This window comes from Anomalospiza imberbis, chromosome 3 (genome assembly GCF_031753505.1).
Source record: "Anomalospiza imberbis isolate Cuckoo-Finch-1a 21T00152 chromosome 3, ASM3175350v1, whole genome shotgun sequence".
Classification (NCBI taxonomy): domain Eukaryota; kingdom Metazoa; phylum Chordata; class Aves; order Passeriformes; family Viduidae; genus Anomalospiza; species Anomalospiza imberbis.
This window is the reverse complement of record NC_089683.1, coordinates 62440917-62458809: the sequence shown is the minus strand read 5'-3', so window position 1 is coordinate 62458809 and position 17893 is coordinate 62440917. Positions and strand designations below refer to the sequence as shown.

The window sequence follows — 17893 nt, the reverse complement described above, 5'->3', positions numbered from 1 at the left end:
TTCCTCTCAAGTCAAAGTAGGTTGATCAGAGAAGAAATCTTTCCATATCATGACAGGTGCTTCTGACATAGAGGCTGTCCATGCACAAGGCCCTCCACTATGGAGATGCTTGTTTCTAACTAGTCATCTTGGGGTATATACTGAATATTGCTAAAAAATTGCTGAAGTGAGGTATTTCTTACCTAGGATCAGCTAAGTGGTTTTATAAGAAGGTGTTGTTCACCATTCTAAACTACTTTTAAACAGTCAAAAAAGAGACATCAAAGAAGCATTTCAAACACAGCACCACTGGTACCTTTCACCAAATCCATCTTCAAATCACTATGTTAAATTCTAGTGAGAATGTCTTGCTAGATGTAAAGGATGTATTAGAGACTGTGTTAATGTGACTTTAGCATTTTAGATTTCACTGTTGAAACAATTCCATACAGGTATACATGCATTTGTAATGTTTAAACACAACAGGTTTCCAGAGTTCCATTAAAAAGATGGAAAGCTCAGAGGTATGATTACCATAGAAAAGTACAGCATTTGAATTTGAAGTAAAATGTTCACTCTCTGTTTTCATGTCATCCAAACACAAGACATTTTCTGGATAATATAGGGAGAATTATAAAGAAAGCCATAATTTAACTCTAGCAAGGAAATGAGTGAAAAAAAACCCCAAAAACAGTATTACACATACTGGAATACTTTTCATTCCTAGAGTGGAGAAAATTAATTTGGCTTAAAGAAACAATAGCAAAGTGCAGGAAAACACACAGGTAATAAGCACTTCAGAATTTTTTTTTCAGTATAAAGTAATTACCTTCATTTTCTAAACATCTAATAGGCATGACTATCTTCAAATTTCCTGTGGGGGGAAAAATACAATTATAAGAAATTTTTGATATTAGGTATAGATGATGATGAAAATCCTCTATTATTTACAGTAGAGGTCTGAAAATTTAATTTACCCATCCACTAGAAAATATCATGTTGTGTCTTAGAGGTCTGAGTAATTACATTTGAAGACTATAAGCATGAATAGTTTTAAAGGACTTAGGTTTCTAATGTGCAGATGAATAACAGCAAGTCTAAACTAATAAAGTCTCACCTTCCTGAATCAGTGAAAAGAGAGCTGCCAATGTACCTCTTCATTCCTATGCCTTTATTAAGCCAGGATTATCCCTGAATCCCCTTGGCAAATCCCCTTTCAATGCCTCTCTCCAGCTAATACTTCTAGACTCCAGGCCTCTCATTAAATGTTTCAGGGACTAGCATAAACTCCTGGTCAGGGTGTCATCACTCAGGGACAAGAAAATGTAGTGAAACAGGAATAGATGTCCAAAATAGTTAACACCTGTGTGGTAGTACTACAGAATATATGGCTGCCTTCTCAGAGAAGAAATTTGCAGAAGAAAATTACAGAATACATGGTTAAAAGACTTCTGCGACTGCCATAACTTGCCACCTCTCTGACTCACCACACTGCAGGCTACTCTGTATTCCTGAAAAGACCAGATCAGAGAAGAGGGAGCCTGAGCATCATCTCATTGCCTTAAAACCATTTCTCGCATGAAAGGAGGACTCTCAGTTTTCAACAAATCTTTCTTCAAAAACAGATTTCTGCTTTTGTTTCATTAAAAAGGATATATGTTCAACGGTGACAACAAGAGCGACAATGACAGCATTTCTTTATTGTTTTTATTTATGCCAAAAGTCAGAGCATCTCTAAAGAACAGATCTTTCGAAACAGCTGGAACATAAGCTTCAGAGTAGGGGATACAGACTATTGCAATGATCCTCAATTAGCAACTATCACAAAGAAGCTAGAGTACTCATGTTTTTTCCATTGAATGACACCAAAAAATATAAAAAACTAACATATATAAAGGAAAAAATCCAAGAAAAACTGAAAAATATTTTTTAGTTCTTTGTAATTAATAACACTTTCCAAGAACAAATGGACATTAGCAAAGCCTGATAACTTGACACAAATAGAATCAGTACCATGCCACCTGTTATGAATTAATCATTAGTAGTACAAATAATGAATCAGTAGTTAGGCCAGCAATAACTGCTGAAATGTTGGTGTAGTCAACTATTTTTTTAACTACAGAGAAAACCCCTGTAGTACAAAATAACAGCAGGTTATCAAATGCAAACCAGAATGTTTTAGATCATAATGGCATTTAACTTTGATGTGGTAATGGCTTCTTTAAATAAGTCTGTTGTCTGATTCGCTAAAATAAAAAAGAAAAATGCAATCCAAGTATATATATATATTAAAATTTCCTAATCCACTTCCTCAAATAAAAAGTGTCAGTACAAATGGAAAAATAAATCCTTGTGCATGAGTTACATTATACCAGAAGTGGTTACTGCAGAGCAGCTCGGCAGGGGCTCATGAGGAAATGGCAGGTAAGTGGCCCAGCAGTTCCAGCAGCTGAGCTACACTGAATCCCAGGTCGCTAACAATGCCAATATATGAGCACAGATGTAAAGGAAAATGTATGGCTTGAGAAAGCAGAAACAGGGACAAGAGTGAATGCTCCTCACTGAGAGAGCAAAGGGGCATTTTCCATCTTCAAAGAAAAATACTCTTCGCTTTATTAAGCAATTTTGCAAATGGTGAAGGAGAAATTTCTAGAAGATGGGAGTATCGTTTCTTTCCATACTCCTTTCACTGAAAGCAACCTTATAGAAGAAATCTGCCAGTCACAGCAATGTGACAGCAATGATTTTATTTCAGCAAAAGATGATGCTAATATCCATCCAAAACTTTTCTGTTCTGGACTGAGAACTCTGCTATAGAGTTAAAGCCCTTCTTCAGTCCTGCAACCTCAGAACATTCTATACAATTTTTCAACCTCCACTATGAAACAGGTAGAGACTAATTACAGGGATTATTGATGGCTTAAGTACGGCAAGAGCCACTCTCCTGGGAAAAATAAAACCCTTTCCAGAATGAACATAATAATTTCTGGTTTGGTTTGAGCTGCCATCCATCCTGTGTCAAAGATGGCTTTAATATTACTTCTCTTGTTCTTTCTTCCCCTCCCTAATGGGAGACTGGCCTAACTGGAGAAATGTAAGATACTGCAAAGCTAGATGGCATTGTGTCTGTTTTATCCAGTCAAAACTCTATCTCATCTGGCTGCATCCACAGCCTAGCTTAAACCAACAAAATACTTCCATTTTTCCAAGTGATTAATATTTCTCTTTTACAAAAAATTGCAAATACACTTTTAAATATTGCTTTTCATCAAATACATACTATTCGATAGGCAGAAACTCATATTTCAAGTACTACCTATTTAAAACCAAGGAACTAAGGATGATAAAAGGGCACAATTTTTTTAATACCTTTGGCATGGCTCAGCTCTGCTGAAGTGAGTAAGAGTAGCCCACCTACCCGGATCAGAAGCCATATGGGAGTTGCACGGACCACATTGTTTGACAGGAGCTGCAAAGTCCTTCCTGGCTGGTGGCCAAGCAAGGTTTCCTGGCAGGAATGTGGCCCAAGAGCCAGCTCCCCTAGTCACATTAGCTGTGCTATCTGCCTGCTTCAAAACAGGACATTTCACTTCTATGAAAACTTTGAACATGAGAAGATTACTTGGAAACCAGGAGCTGTATTTATGTCAGATGCACCTACTAAATCAAGACTTTGAAAACTTTCTAGAAAGGAACATTATCCTATTGCTCCTTTTTGAACGAGTGCCTTTGTGAGCTGTATGCAGGGGATGTATATCTGATTGACTGCAGAGTTCCAAGATTATTCCTTCTTTCTTTTTTTCTCTTTTTTTTCAGACCATTAAAATGGTTACACTCAACAGCTTTAAAATAAAATTTGGCAAGATATTACTTTTACTGCTTCTCAATTTGTAGCTCATATTACAGCTCTTGCAAGTGAACAAATTGGAAGCTTATGTCTTCCAGGCTAAATCCTGAGTGCACCATACAGAATAAATATTGACTCTAGCATAAGGACTAAGGGTCAGATCCAGCCTTGTTTTAAATCTTTTCTGTCCAGCTCTGCCAGCACAAAGCTGGCTTGAAACCACAGTAACTGGCCCCTGAAGAATTTGTATTCTATAGGGCAAGTGTTAGCACAGACAAACTGCAGTGGCTCCTATGAAATCCTTACATTCATGCACAGACCTCTGGCAAGACCCTTATTAGGCAAGTCTAGTTTATGTCTGGGATAAGCCCAGCAGCCTTAAAAGAGAGGCCACCTCTGAACTCTTCCCCACCTGCAACTGAGAAGAAAATTGCCTAGGCCTTTCAGGAAGAAAGGCAGCATACTTTCAGCTTGCTGTCCTACATGCTTCCTTCTGACCTACTAATGAGATTCCCCAAAGAACTGCTTGGTGTTGATGTCCCAGTGAAAAATTAAAAAAGACTGAGAAACCTAGTAAAACATGGATTTATAGTTTCTCCTGCAAAGGCAAAGTCATAGGTGGGCTAAATCTGAAGAAGACCTCTCAACCAGCATCCAGTGTGCACCTCTGAACTGAAGCATTTAAGTGGTATGAAGATAGATAAGCATTTGTTCATCCTCCTTTCCAAGGTCATATGTTCATTCATGAGCTGAGGATGTTATGCAGCAACATAACAAAAAGAATGTAGTCCTTGAGGTGTATAGTTTTGGCATTTTGCAGACATGAAAAAAAGATGACCAACAGACACTTGGCAAAGTCTGAATTAATGGGGAATGGGAGCATGCTTGTGCTTTTTCTCCAGTTTGGCAGGAGCAAGAGGAGTAAGACATCATTTTGCACATGCAAATCAAAGAAGGCAGCTCTTTTAAAACAAGTTAGATGTATTTATTTTAATCTACCACTTTCTATGTTATAACTGCTGTTGTTACCTCTTCAGATTTGAAGATACTACTCTAATTTGTTAACTTAATTCCACCCCAGATGTTCTGCCTGCCCTCTGGATTTCAGTGCTTTATTGAATGTATTGTCACTCTCCAAAATCAGCCAGAGAAACACAGTTTTGGAAAAACCCTGAAATATTTAGATTAATACTTATGGGTTTGGCTAGATTTTCAGGTTTTTTGGGGTGTTTTTTTTTTTTTGGGTGGTTTTTTGATGGCTTTTTTTTTTAATTTGGGCAGCTGAGCTAATTATTACAACATACCTTTTAAAATGTCATTTAAAAGTACCATCCAATACAAACCCTCACACTGCTCAGCGAATGCACGCAGTGCATAATGATCGAAAAAAATGTACTGAGATTACTTAAGGACAAGCTACAAGGCAGGATCTGCTGTCCATTGCTATACTGTGCTCACACGGATTCCCCAAGAAGCCAGGAACTGAGGGGACTCACGGAGAGGATCCAGTTACAGACACATCCAGGGCAGACTGCAACCTCACAGTGACCAAACAACAACTTCAGGCTTTTGTCCTCATAAGGGCACATTTGTGTCCCTGGTAGTTGCTGGTTTCAATGGACAGATTCTGTGCGTGTCAAACTAGAAGTGGTGAAAAACCTGGCATTTTGATTTGTGCAATTATTATTTCAGTGCTTGAACTGTATCTGGCTTATACTTTGAGAACTGTTCTAGAATCTCAGCCATTGAGAACTGGCATCTAACACATTTTAGACAACTGTAGTAGTACTGAGTATTTAATTAATTTTATGTTTTTACCAAATTCACCTTAATGTTAATTATTTCATATAATTCAAAATATTACCTGAGACCATTATGAGAGTATGTTGAAGAACATACTTTAAAAGCACATGGACACCAACTAAGAAAACAATCAAATAATCTAATCTGTTGTACCCTAACACCTGATAACCTGAACTGTAGGATCTTAGATCTGTTCAGACATTTCATATGTATGTCTATGTGTACTTGCTGTGATGAAGACCTAGACTCTGAATGTGACCCTACTGAGTCAGAGGTCAGGCACACACTAAGGGAAAAATCAGTTATGAAACAAGAGCATCTCATTACGAGATTTGACTCAGAGAGACTGAAAGGAGACAAATTATTCCAACAATAAGGAAGCCAAATTCTGCTTCTACATTAACCTGGTACGAATCTGAAGCAATGAGGTGCAAATCCAAGGACATAATTCCAGATTTATTCCTCACAAAAACAAACAGAATCAGACCTCTTAGGTTTAGGCTTTTACATCCTATGTATAAAATACCTGAAGTTATTTGCCACAAGGTGAAAATAAACTAATCCAACACCTCTAAGATGTCTACAGAGAGAATTGTAACATATATTGCAAGAAATGTTCAATTACACAGTAGTAAGAAAACATAGGTGATTTTCATTACGACATGCTGGTTTGTATCATAAATGCTTTGAGTACAGCTGCAGCAAAACACTCAGTTTTTGCTATGTTAAGTATCTCAAACATAATTTTTAACTGCTGCTCTCTGTAGAAAAACAGTACCAACAAAAAAACTTAACTTCAAATGTAGTCTATTTTAAGAAGCCATATAGGAAGTCCAGAGCAGAAATGCTTTAACAATGACCTTTTAACTATAATGACAAGGATTTCTCACTTAAAAATATATCACTATTTCCTTTTTCAGCACCATACACAATGTACACATTACTATCAGATGGAAAAAATGTATAAAAAAAGGTTTAACATTGTCAAGGACCAGTTGAGCACTTATTTCCATAGGATGAGTATTAAAAGAAAAAAAAAAGAAAAAAAACTATGCAGGAGTCAAATAAATCTTAAATGCTTCCTTTATAGGTAGGAATTTGAAAACAAATCTCAATTCTTCTCCTTGAACTGAACAAAACCCTGCTATCAAAGAGATGTCAAAACAGCCAACAAGTCAAACAATTTTGTCAACCAATTGGCAGTTAATTGATCCCTCTGATCCCACTGCTTTTAATGGATCAGGTAAATATTTTGTTTCTGGTTGCCTAATCTTGCTGTGAACTTCAAGAGTCTGACAGAGCATGTCAGATAACACAAAATCTACCTGTTCTGTCTGACTGCCTTCTGACATGGATATCCTGATTCTGTCTCTGTACAAAAGGAAAGGATTGGGATTATTCAAATACGAAACTAAAGAAGAGAACTATATAAACTGCTAATTGTTTCACACTGGTACTTATTTCCTTGGGGAACAAGTTCAAAAATGAAAACAGTTTAATAAAATACCAATAATTTCCCATGTAGACCTTAAAATGTAATGGCAGAGCAACAGCAGATCTGACATGCAGTACTTCCAGGATTATTAAAATTTCAGAAGGCAACGAAAATACCACAATTGTTTTGCCCTGCCCATACTCCCACCCCCACTCTCCATCTTCTTTTGAACTGTAGTACACAGTGACTTATAAGAGTGAGAACAGCTGCCATGCAAGGAACAGTCAGAAACTGACTGTTCCTTGCCCACCAAGGTCCTCTTTAAACACCATTTTGATGGCTGAAATAAGGTTTATATGATGCCTAATCCCATTGGTGCGATCTGCAGAAGAATGAGTGTCTCTCAAGGGTGAATTAAGTAGTATTTAAGGGTGAATTAAGTAACAGTATTTACAAAATACACATTAACAAATACAAAATACACATTAACAATGTACAGGAGTATCCAAAAGAGTGCTGAGATACAAATGAGCTCTTAATTCTTGGACTACTCTCTGTCAGCAGAAACTCAACTTTATCTCACTTTCTTCTGAGCCACAGCAGTTAAACACAAGGATGCTGTGCCAAACCATAGAAGAGTCAAATAGTTTCTAATCACCATTTGTATAATTACTTTTTGTCATGTAGAAAAGAAATGGAGCTTTGGCCCTGCCCAAAAAGGGCTAAAAACCTCTGCAAAGCAAAAGCTCAGACACTAACCAATGATGCTATGTGATGCCACAGGGATTGCAAAGGAAGTCTTGCATTTGGAAGAACTGGTGAAAATTACTGAGATTAAAGGATTTTTTTCTCAATTCAACACAAAGGAACATGTTAATTAGAAAGGGAAATCACACACCTAATAAAGGACAGATTAGGTAAACTATGAATTTAGCAGCACTTTGGAAGGACAAAGTGTATGCAAAGAGCAAGATTCCCATGCGGATATGGTTTGTAGTAATTTACAAACTTATAAAACATCACCTACTGTAGAAGGGTAAGAACATTTTCACTGGAGAGTTCAAACTGTTAAAGCTCTCAGATATAAGAATTTTCCTAACTGAAAGACATGCAAAGGCTGAAATGCCTCATCATTTTCACACAAGGACTGTAGACGGGAGAACAGAGCCACCAGGGAGAACACAGATGTGCTGGTAAATCTCTGTTAAGATATTGTACAGCTATCCCCCAAGTTTTCCCAGGAAAAAAAAAGATCAAAATTTGAGTAAATATTGCAACATTTTTAGGTACAAAGTAATTATTCTTCTCATGCCAAAAGGAAATACTAGGCAAATATCAGGCCTTTGCCTAGCATTTTCACCTCAGAAGGAAAATATAATGGAATTTTCTGGGAAGTGAGGTTTTTTAAGTTAAAAAGTTACACAATCCTAATTATGCAACTGTGGCAGATTTTGTGAACAGTCATGCCTTCTTTCACACCATGTCAGAAGAAACCACTTTCATTTCACATGAAAATATCAGTATCTTTCAAACACCTTTTTGAATGAGCAAATGCACTGCCTCAGACTGAAACTCTCACCCTGGGAAGAATTACATATGAAGACATTTATAGTACCTGAGCTTGCATTTGTTTTTCACTCACACCAATTATTATACAAGCTTATTTTAAAACCTGTCATTGTTTACTAAGCTTTGTGGTCATTACATGTCAAAACAAAATCAGACACAGGCTAAACATCAGCAGTATGTTCTTAATATTTTTTTTTTCACTTTTTGCCCCCAAAGTAGAATGGGTCTTCACAGCAGTTTTATTTCATTCCATCCTGAATACTTTGTAAGAGTTCAGCTGAGATCGGCCATTGAGCCTCAAATCCTAAATATCGCATAGATGTCACAACAGTCACTACTCAGCAGCCAAAATGTTTCATTTTGACTGATGACTCGGTACAGGCATTTTGGTGTAGCAAATTCAGTCACTGAGCATTGCCTAAAGATTCCGATCACTATAGTGGTAATGTAGGATACATTAATTAGACTGCATATTTAAAATTGCTGCTTTCTTTACAACCCTCAGGATGGCCAGCAGTGGAAAATAATAATAAAAAAACGATTTAAAATTATTCTGGTCATATTTTACAGTACTTTGTTCTTTTTACTGTATGAAGCACTGAAAGTCAGTATGTATAACATTCAGTTGTATCAGAACACCTCTTAAAAATTCAGCAAAATATACATATACTTTTTGCTGCATTTTGTAGTTATACATTACATTTCACTCTTTGCACTAAAGTTTCTTCCTACAAAACACAAATCAACTGTGTTTATTAACATTACCATCACTCTCACAAGCAAACACTTCTGAAGAGATTAATGTCTACCAAAATGCCTGAAACTGCATTTAAAACCTCTGTTATTATAGAGCTGTTGCTATTTAAGGCACAGACCAAGCTGACAGCTAAGTTACAGATACAAGTTACAAGTTACAAGATACAGTTACAAGTAAAACATAATAAAACCCAAAACATTTTTCAGGAAAGACACTGTTCAGATTTCATGACTTTTCCCCAGATAAGGTCAGATAAGGGTGCATCACCACAGCACCTAAAGTTTCATATATGTGTCCCACATACCAATAACTTTTGAAACTATTCCAAGGAAACCTGCCTTATGAAACCATTGAACACCAAATTACTCCTGTCCATGAGAAGCTAAAGTAAGGGCAGCAAAGAATCCTAATTTCAGCCACCAGGCAAGAGCCCAACAGGCTCTAAGAGGACACTCTCTCTTGAAGATCCATCAAAAGAGAAAGCAACTGTTGCTCAGCTTTAAACAACTCCAGACAACTTCATACAGGGCTTTCCTTCTCCTGCATCCTGCCTAGCTCATCCCATCAAGTTGTTTTTCTTTCCATTACCAGAAGTGGAAGAGAAATCACCTAAGAATCTGGCCTAAAAGTACCTTAGGTGCTTGCGATACACCAACGACACTTGTACACAACAAAAGAAAGCATCACCAACACGCAACCCAATGTTCTGAGTTGGAAGAGACCTTTAAAGATCAAGTCCCAAACATCCCCATGTCTAGCCCTCAACATTCCCTTTATAGACAGGGAAATGGTCACACAGAGTATACGTGCAAGCATGCATGTTTGCTAAGCTAGACTTGAACTAATTATTACTGAATGTTCCTTGGGATAGCTCCTAACAATCTGAAATGTTGCACTGCCAACCAAAAACATATAGGGCTATTTTCCTTAAGACCACATTGCAATGTTTTATCACTCTTCCTCCTACTTTTCCCTTCCCCCCCACTGACAGGGTTTGAGGACACCCTGTTCGCCTGGAGACGGTGAATCACTACAAGCCAGCAGGCCCACTCGGTTCCTCAAAAGTCACAAAAGGTGTAAAAATAGCTCGTACTAATGAAGCAAGTACAGCGTCAGCAGCCAGATGAGCGTGGGTGATCTGATAAGGGTCTGCTGTTGCAAAGGGCAAATTATTAAGAGAATGCTTCTGCCTCTCTCTCTTTTTATTAAGCTTTGTTCTTCCTTTGCTGAAACCAGCCCTCTGCAATGCCTGATAAATGACACCTGACAAGGCTGGCTGTAATTGCCAGTTTCATACCAGTGCAGGAAGTGGTGCCTCTCTACAAGCTGAAGGTACAGTGGAGGTGTCACTAAAAAAAAAAAAAACAAATAAAGAAAGGCACAAATAAAGCCTAAAAATAGCCAGAACTACCCACTGAGTATGACTGTGTGGGTATATTTAGTCTGTCTAACATCAACTTTTCTTGCTGAAAACACAATCTTACCTTTATGCAAAACAGCTTCCTGTTTCTAAATTGAGAAACTTGAGAACACAAGGGGGGTAAAAGTCAGATTTTGAAATCATGCCCTTTTCACTGACATTATAAGCAGTGTAAAGGTGAGAAGACCAGGCAGATCTTCCATGTGGCTTTTGCATCCTGACCTCCCATAACAGTCGGAAGCTTTCTATTAAGACATCCCAATAAACAACCCATCATAGATTCAGAGGCAAAACCAGAGCTGAACCAGCAAACTCCAGGGAGCAGCAGGAGAAGGCAGGGAGCAGGTCCCACGCCCTGGCCCGTGGCTGTGCCTGGCCAGCAGCAGTGGGACACAGTGGCTCTCCCACAGCACGGTCCTGCCACACCTGCCCCAGGCTGGTGCACAGCCCCTCCTCGGCACGAAGGACCTGCCAGGAAGGGAGACATCAGTTACTGCTGTTTCAGGCTGCAGCCAAAGGTCACCCCTCGGCCAAGAACAGGAGGGCTTGGCCAACTGCTGGTGCCAGCCAGCCCTGGTTGGGCTGCCACATGGACCATCCCACTGCTCCTCCTGACAGGAGCCCTGAGCCTCCCGTGGGTTTGACTGCAACAGGACAAGCCACAGCTACACTCAGCTGAGGTGTTCAGAGATGTTCTGCCAAGTCTCCTTCCAGGGAAACTCTGTGCTCCCGCAGGCCATGCGCTTCGCTCCCTGCTTCCCAAAAGGAAGGTAGGGACAGTCCCCGCAGTCCCCTTCAGAACATCTGCAACTATTTAAAGCCTGTGACTGGGATACCACTACTGGAAGCCACACTCATGCCAAATTCCTAATGCTGACTGGTGCTCTGCATGAGCTGGGCAAGGAAATGGTGTCTCCCACAATTTTGCTTTTTCTATTTGATATCATGACTTGTTTGGCTGACACACACAAAAGGGCTTTGTTTCATTATTATGCAGCCTTCCTGTCTGCCTCCAAATACCGCCCATCACTTCTGCTGGGCTAAACAAAAACACACAGGTTTTTACCAGACTTTTTCTCTCATTTACAACAGGGGAAAAAAGCCCACTGTAACATATTGCCAACTTCACATGCAAGATTCAATCCAAATGATTATTCTGAAATTAGAATTTTTATTTTCCTCTGATTTTGACATTAAACAAAAAGTAATTGAAGTTAATAAGATTAAATTTTTAACATTAACTACAGTGGGAAATTGAGACCATGTTCTTGTCTTTATATGCTGTGATTAATTCCCATTGATGCAAGAGCACTCTTTGTGCAGCATCATAGTTTTGTCTTTTCATTCTTTGCCTTAGCAGTAAATTTAATAATCACTGATTTTTTTACTAGAATATATAAACATGATGATGTAAGGCAAATCAGTTGATGATACTATTCTTCAGACAATTTAATTTTCATCTTAAATGAAGAATAGATGTTATTATATTAGAGGAAATATGGATGTAAAAAATAATTATGAGTAGGCTTAAATACTGAAGACCATGTTCTGGCAATATATTTCCATAAAGTTAATAGGACACAGGACCACATACCCTCAACCACTTTGGGGATCTTAAGTTATAAAGTTAAAAATACAGTGATCACAGCCTCAGTGTATCTCCCCACTCAGATTTGGTACAGAAATTCCGTCTAAGCAACAGTAATACACTACCTATCTTTTTAAGATTGCACCTATTTAAAGAAATGTACAAAGGAGAATATTAAACTAAGAAAACCGCAGAAAAGTGTATTAGAAAAATGAAAAATCATCTTCACTCTGCACTTAAGAAAACATAACATTTACTATTATGTTGTATTTTCTAAAATTCTGTAGAATAGACTGAAATCCCAAAATCAGAGAATGAAACCTTCTTTTTTGGTAAGTTCCTAACATAAGCTTTCTCCTTTGGCTAGTGTTTAAACTATGGGTGTTGGAACCTTCTTGTCCCAAATGTAGAATCATGGAATCATTTAGATTGAAAAAGACCATTAATATAATTGAGCCCAACCATTAACTTAACAGTGGTGGACTGCTAAGTCCACCACTAAACCGTCCCTAAATGCCACATGCACAAGACTGTAAATACTTCCAGGAATGGTGACTCCACCACTTCCCTGAGCAGCCTGTTCAGGTGCTATGAAGAAAGTTTTCCTAATACTCAAACTAAACCTCCCCTGGTGCAACTTAAGGCCATTTCCCCATGTCCTAAAGTAAGTCCCTAACTCACGCCTTCACAAACAGATGGCACAGGTGGGATGGGAGGCTGGATATAGTGCACTTCAAATGGGACAGCAGCTCCACAGTGGCATTTCCCACAAAATGAAAGCCTACAGTTGGTTAAAGCACACCACTCCACCATAGGCAAATGGAGGCACCAGCACAGGACAGCAGGGGAGGCTGCAACAGGAGCTACAGGAGGCAGTAAGGAAATACGGCATTAAGTAAAAAGAGTCTGCACTATCTCACATCATCCTACATCCTGCTGCAGGTTGCTTTTCCTGCCACAGCCTTCTCCCTCCCGCCCCTGCACGGTATCGTTTTCCCCAGTGTGCACTCCCCTCCCACTCACCAACATGTAAGGCACACCATGATTTATGTCACCTCTCCAATCTGGCCCAGCATCTCAGAGGTGCAAGCATAGATGCAGTCTACAAAGGGTTAGGATCAATGCTTTATTGGCAACAGCAGCAGGCAAGTGGCTCAGCTCATAATGCAATTTTGTCCTCAAGAAGACCTGTAGGAGGTGGGAGCAGGTTGCCACGAGCTAGTGCCTTCTGTGCACTGACATATGTCCTTGTTGCTGGGCAAAAGGGCATGTCCAATTAGGTGTTCTTTATTATTAATGTTTTCTGTTTCACCTCTTGATCATGTATCCTCCTCTGCACCCCAGCTTGTGTAATGCACTGACATCTACAGAGACATTGCTCTACCTGGGAAAGCTCAAGTGGAAATCTGGTGGAGGAGACCAGGTATCTTCCTCTTGTAGACCCAAGCAAGATCACAGTAACTAGGATCCTCAAGCTAAAAAGATGAGAAATATGAGGTATCTGCCCTGCTGGGAGTAATAATTACAATGTATTATTAACAAAACTCAGGTTTCATCATTAACTTGACTCAGGTTTCAAGAGCTGATCTCATCCTAATGATCCTCCAAATTACATCCAGTCTTTCCTTCAGAGTAGAACCAGTACCAGCAAGGAAGTCTGCTGGCAACTGCTACACTGGAAAGAAAGCACCGGTAAAAATGAGCTATAAATACCACAATCAAACAGGTGCAAAAAATTACAGACATTTTAAGTTGCTCAAACTCAGGGCCATCTCACCACTTGGATCTGATGCCAAAAAGATAGAGACTGTAACTTCAAAGCAGCTGAGAGGAAAGGGCTCACTGTCAGTGCGTGCTGCATATGGCACAGCTGACCTGACCCTCCTTCTGCAAAGGATTGACTCCACTCCCCTCAAAGATGTCAGTCAAGTCAGAGCTCCTCTCTTGGATCTCAAAACATGAGAAAGGCCACCTACGTGTTTGCTATAATGAAGTAGCCAACTGTCTCAGTCACGACCCAACTCCTTCCACAAAGAAACCTTGTTTGATTTTGTTCTTCTCCCAAGCTCATCAGAGGAACAAAGACCTTCAAAAGCGTTTTCTCAACCCCTAAGTGAGAGATGAAAATGTCACTTAAATTGTGGATTGTTGAGGTCTCCTTGAGTAAAATAAATCAAATTGCTCAGATGCAACTGCGTAACAGGGAGCCTAATTGCTTTGCTAGCATCAACAAAGAGCTGCTGGTTCATTAGAGCAAGCTGGAGGAGCTGCTGTTTGCATCTTCACAAGCTTGGAGCATTTGATTGCATAATCGCTACGGATGTTTGATCCAAAATTCAGCCTCTGATTTCTGATCAGCAAAACTTAAAAGCAAAAAGCCATCACTCTGATATTTTTCTTCACAACTTTCTTCAGGGTAACAATTTTTCTCCTTGGTCTGTTCAAGGATGTCAAATCTAATCATAAGATAGGATATGAACTTTTATATTCTGTATATACTGCTTAGAGAAAGAACAGAACTGATGTGAACCAAATTGCAGTTTCACATGACAGCTGGAAGATGCTGGCACTTAGGCTGCTATAATGAGGTCTGACTGCAACAGGACCTTGCCAAAAAGAGCAAAGGGCAGAGGAAGGCCAGAAAAAGGCCAGTGGAGGTCAAAGGCACTCACTTTTCCTGCTGACTGGTCAGAGCAGGTTTGGACAGAAGGCAACCAGGCAGACAAAGGAAGCTTACTTCCATCTTATACAACAGGGAAATAATTTTCTGAATCACACTAAAGGGGAATGTGGCAGCTAGTGCCATCAAAATGTCCAGGAGTATTCTCTGCATGGGGCAGTTCTACACCCCTTCTGGGAGACCACACTGCTCTGCTTAAGTTTGCCTGTCCACCCCCTCCTCATCATAAGGCTCAGATAAACCAAGGCCTTGCTTTATGCTTTAGGTAGCTCTTTTTCTATCACAACCATCTTTAGACTTAAAACTTTCTGAATGAAAAACACAAACATAATCTCAGGCAGATAACTGCCTCAGTAAGTCTATCAAGAGTCCCTTATTTTCTCCAACTCAAACTCCACATGTGAATAGGTCCACATACAGGCTCAGGCACATCTGCATAAAGAGGTCTATTTGACTGAGTGTTTACTAATGAATGCTTGGCAGTCAGAGGGACACCAGAAGTGCATCCAGTTGTTTTTCATTTTTTAAAGAAAAGGTTGTTTACATTTCTAGGAACAAAGCATTGATGAAGCTGCTTATAAAATGCACCACCCATGGATTCAAATCTGAATCTTTTCTTTTTTCCTCTTTTTATGCAGTCTGCATCAGCTTGTGGGAAAGTTAATAGAAATATTCCACCAATGAATTGAAAAGTGGATCAAACCAGTAGAACACAAGCCTTCAATAAAGCTAAAAAACTCCACATGGGGTGCTTTCAGGAAAATCACTCAAATGCAGAGCTACCCATTGTGCTGAGGGCTCAGGTAGGTCAGCCCTTTGCATGCTCTACTTTACACTCAGGGTGCTCATCGGGAGTTGAAACCAAAACCTTCTTTTCTGACAGGTTATGAATTAAATAACTATAGCTGGTTTCCAGAATCTCTTACCTGATATTAGCAATTTCACATAGAAATAATAGAAGTCCTCATAGAGTAAATTATTTCTAGAGGTATCCTTTTAATCACAGATTGTTGTAAGAAACTACTTCTCCAGTAGCAGTGAGTCCAGGAAGCACAGAGCATCTGGTAGCACTAAAAGAAGAGCACATCTAAAACCACAGATCCAAGTTGTCAAAATACTGCTTGTTGCAAGAATTTCATCTGTGCTAACACTCTGCTAGAGCAATCCAAGTAATAACAACAATAACAAATAACAAGGAAAAAGTTATAGGCATGCTAATATAAATGGGGCAGAATTGTCCACAGATATTTTTAAGTCCCAGTGGTGTTGATCCACTCATAAGCAGGTCTGGATTTATAGAAAAGGAAAGAGTAAGTGGATGACTACCCCACAGGAAGTTTCTATTTTAAAAAAGTGTCTGCCTTGACTGAAAATCAAGATAACACCTCTGAAATTCCCACCTGTCAAATACATTCTGTTTCCTCCTTGGTTTTCTTTTTCTTTCTACAGTGAATTGAGCTGCTCTAAAATTATTTTTTCTGTGATTTTCAGCTAAAGTAGATATGGAAGGAACTGAGGACAAGCACTGAGGGCATTAAGCCTGCTAGAGACTTAGCCTTTGTCCCGCTTGAGAAATCGATACAATGGCAGCTTGAGTGGACTCTGAATCCAGGTTTTAATTAGACAGAAGGTGAAATCAGTCAAACCTACCTCTTGCTCAAATACTATTCTTTCCTTAGTATCCCACTGTTCTCCAGGAAAAATGCTCTTCTGACCTGTTGGTCACCACTTATGTAGGCACAGAATCCAAACTCTGTCCCACTGTGTCCTTACCATCTGCATGTTGTCTACCTCTCCATTGAGAGCCTCCAATAAAAACTTCCTATAATAGAATTGTCCTGACTCACAGGTGGGGGGTGGGGGAGGGAAGCTGACCTCGCTGCAGCATCAAGAGTCTCTGACGCATTTTGGGAGGCTGTGGTTTCAAGTCTGAAAGAACTCAGCCTTGTTTTCAATGAGGTTTTATACAATTAACTTCCAAAATATCACCCTATAGCTCCGTGTCCATTTGAAACTTGATATTGTTTAGTGGTTCAACTTAGCACTATTCAGGGCTTTAGGCATGCGCTTGGCGCATTAGCAGTACTCACCAGCAGAAGAGAGTTTCTCAGAAATGCAGCCACCCAGGCTCCTGACTGGCTCCACCTCTTGTCCGCCCACTCCCAGTTTCAGACATTTCACATTCCAAAACTGGAAGTGTCTATGCAACGTAAGGTCAGATTATTGCACAACACGCTCTTTTCCTTCTAAGAGCTACTGCATCTTCAAAAGTACATCTACTCTAACAGCAAGAGAGCTGTTTACAGTGAATTTCTATCTGAGTGGGAGTATTTTCTCCATGAATCTTATAACAAGGACATGACGTGTATGACTCTTCCCTACATTTGGTAAAATTGTTACCAAGATGGCATTTATTCAATACTTCCACATCAGCATGCCTTCCTCTTTAAGCTGCCTTTTGAGAAATTGAGAATTCATTTTTACACTTCCTTAAAGTATTTCTGTGCCGGATAATTTTAGGACACACTAAACAGAACAATTTCTGCCTATCATATATTTAGAACCAAGGCCTTTGCAATGCATCTGTGAAATACAACTGATTGTCACAAATGCAGGTTTTGCCAATTGTTTTTTTCCTTGCCAAACAGTGTGAATAATTGCTGTAATCATTCCTTTAGTTAGTATTCAGATTCTAGCAGGTGAATGAAAACTCCATGTTACAACTCCAGTTTCAATTATACTTGAAGAAAACCTTCCATTTTAGTATAGGGGACTACAAGTGAGGTGGACTTTACTGGTTTTCCCAAAGAACAAC

The 17893-nt window shown here is 39.3% G+C and overlaps 1 protein-coding gene across 11 annotated transcripts in view; it reads right to left on the bottom strand.

Annotated features, from left to right (window-relative positions):
• The window catches only part of HIVEP2 (HIVEP zinc finger 2), a 137369-nt gene that overhangs the window by 25553 nt on the left and 93923 nt on the right, over positions 1-17893 (bottom strand). For all 11 annotated transcript variants that reach the window (XM_068184749.1, XM_068184746.1, XM_068184752.1 and 8 more), the window contains one exon: positions 809-853. The gene's annotated coding sequence lies outside the window, so the exon portion shown is untranslated. The remainder of the gene's footprint in view (positions 1-808; positions 854-17893) is intronic.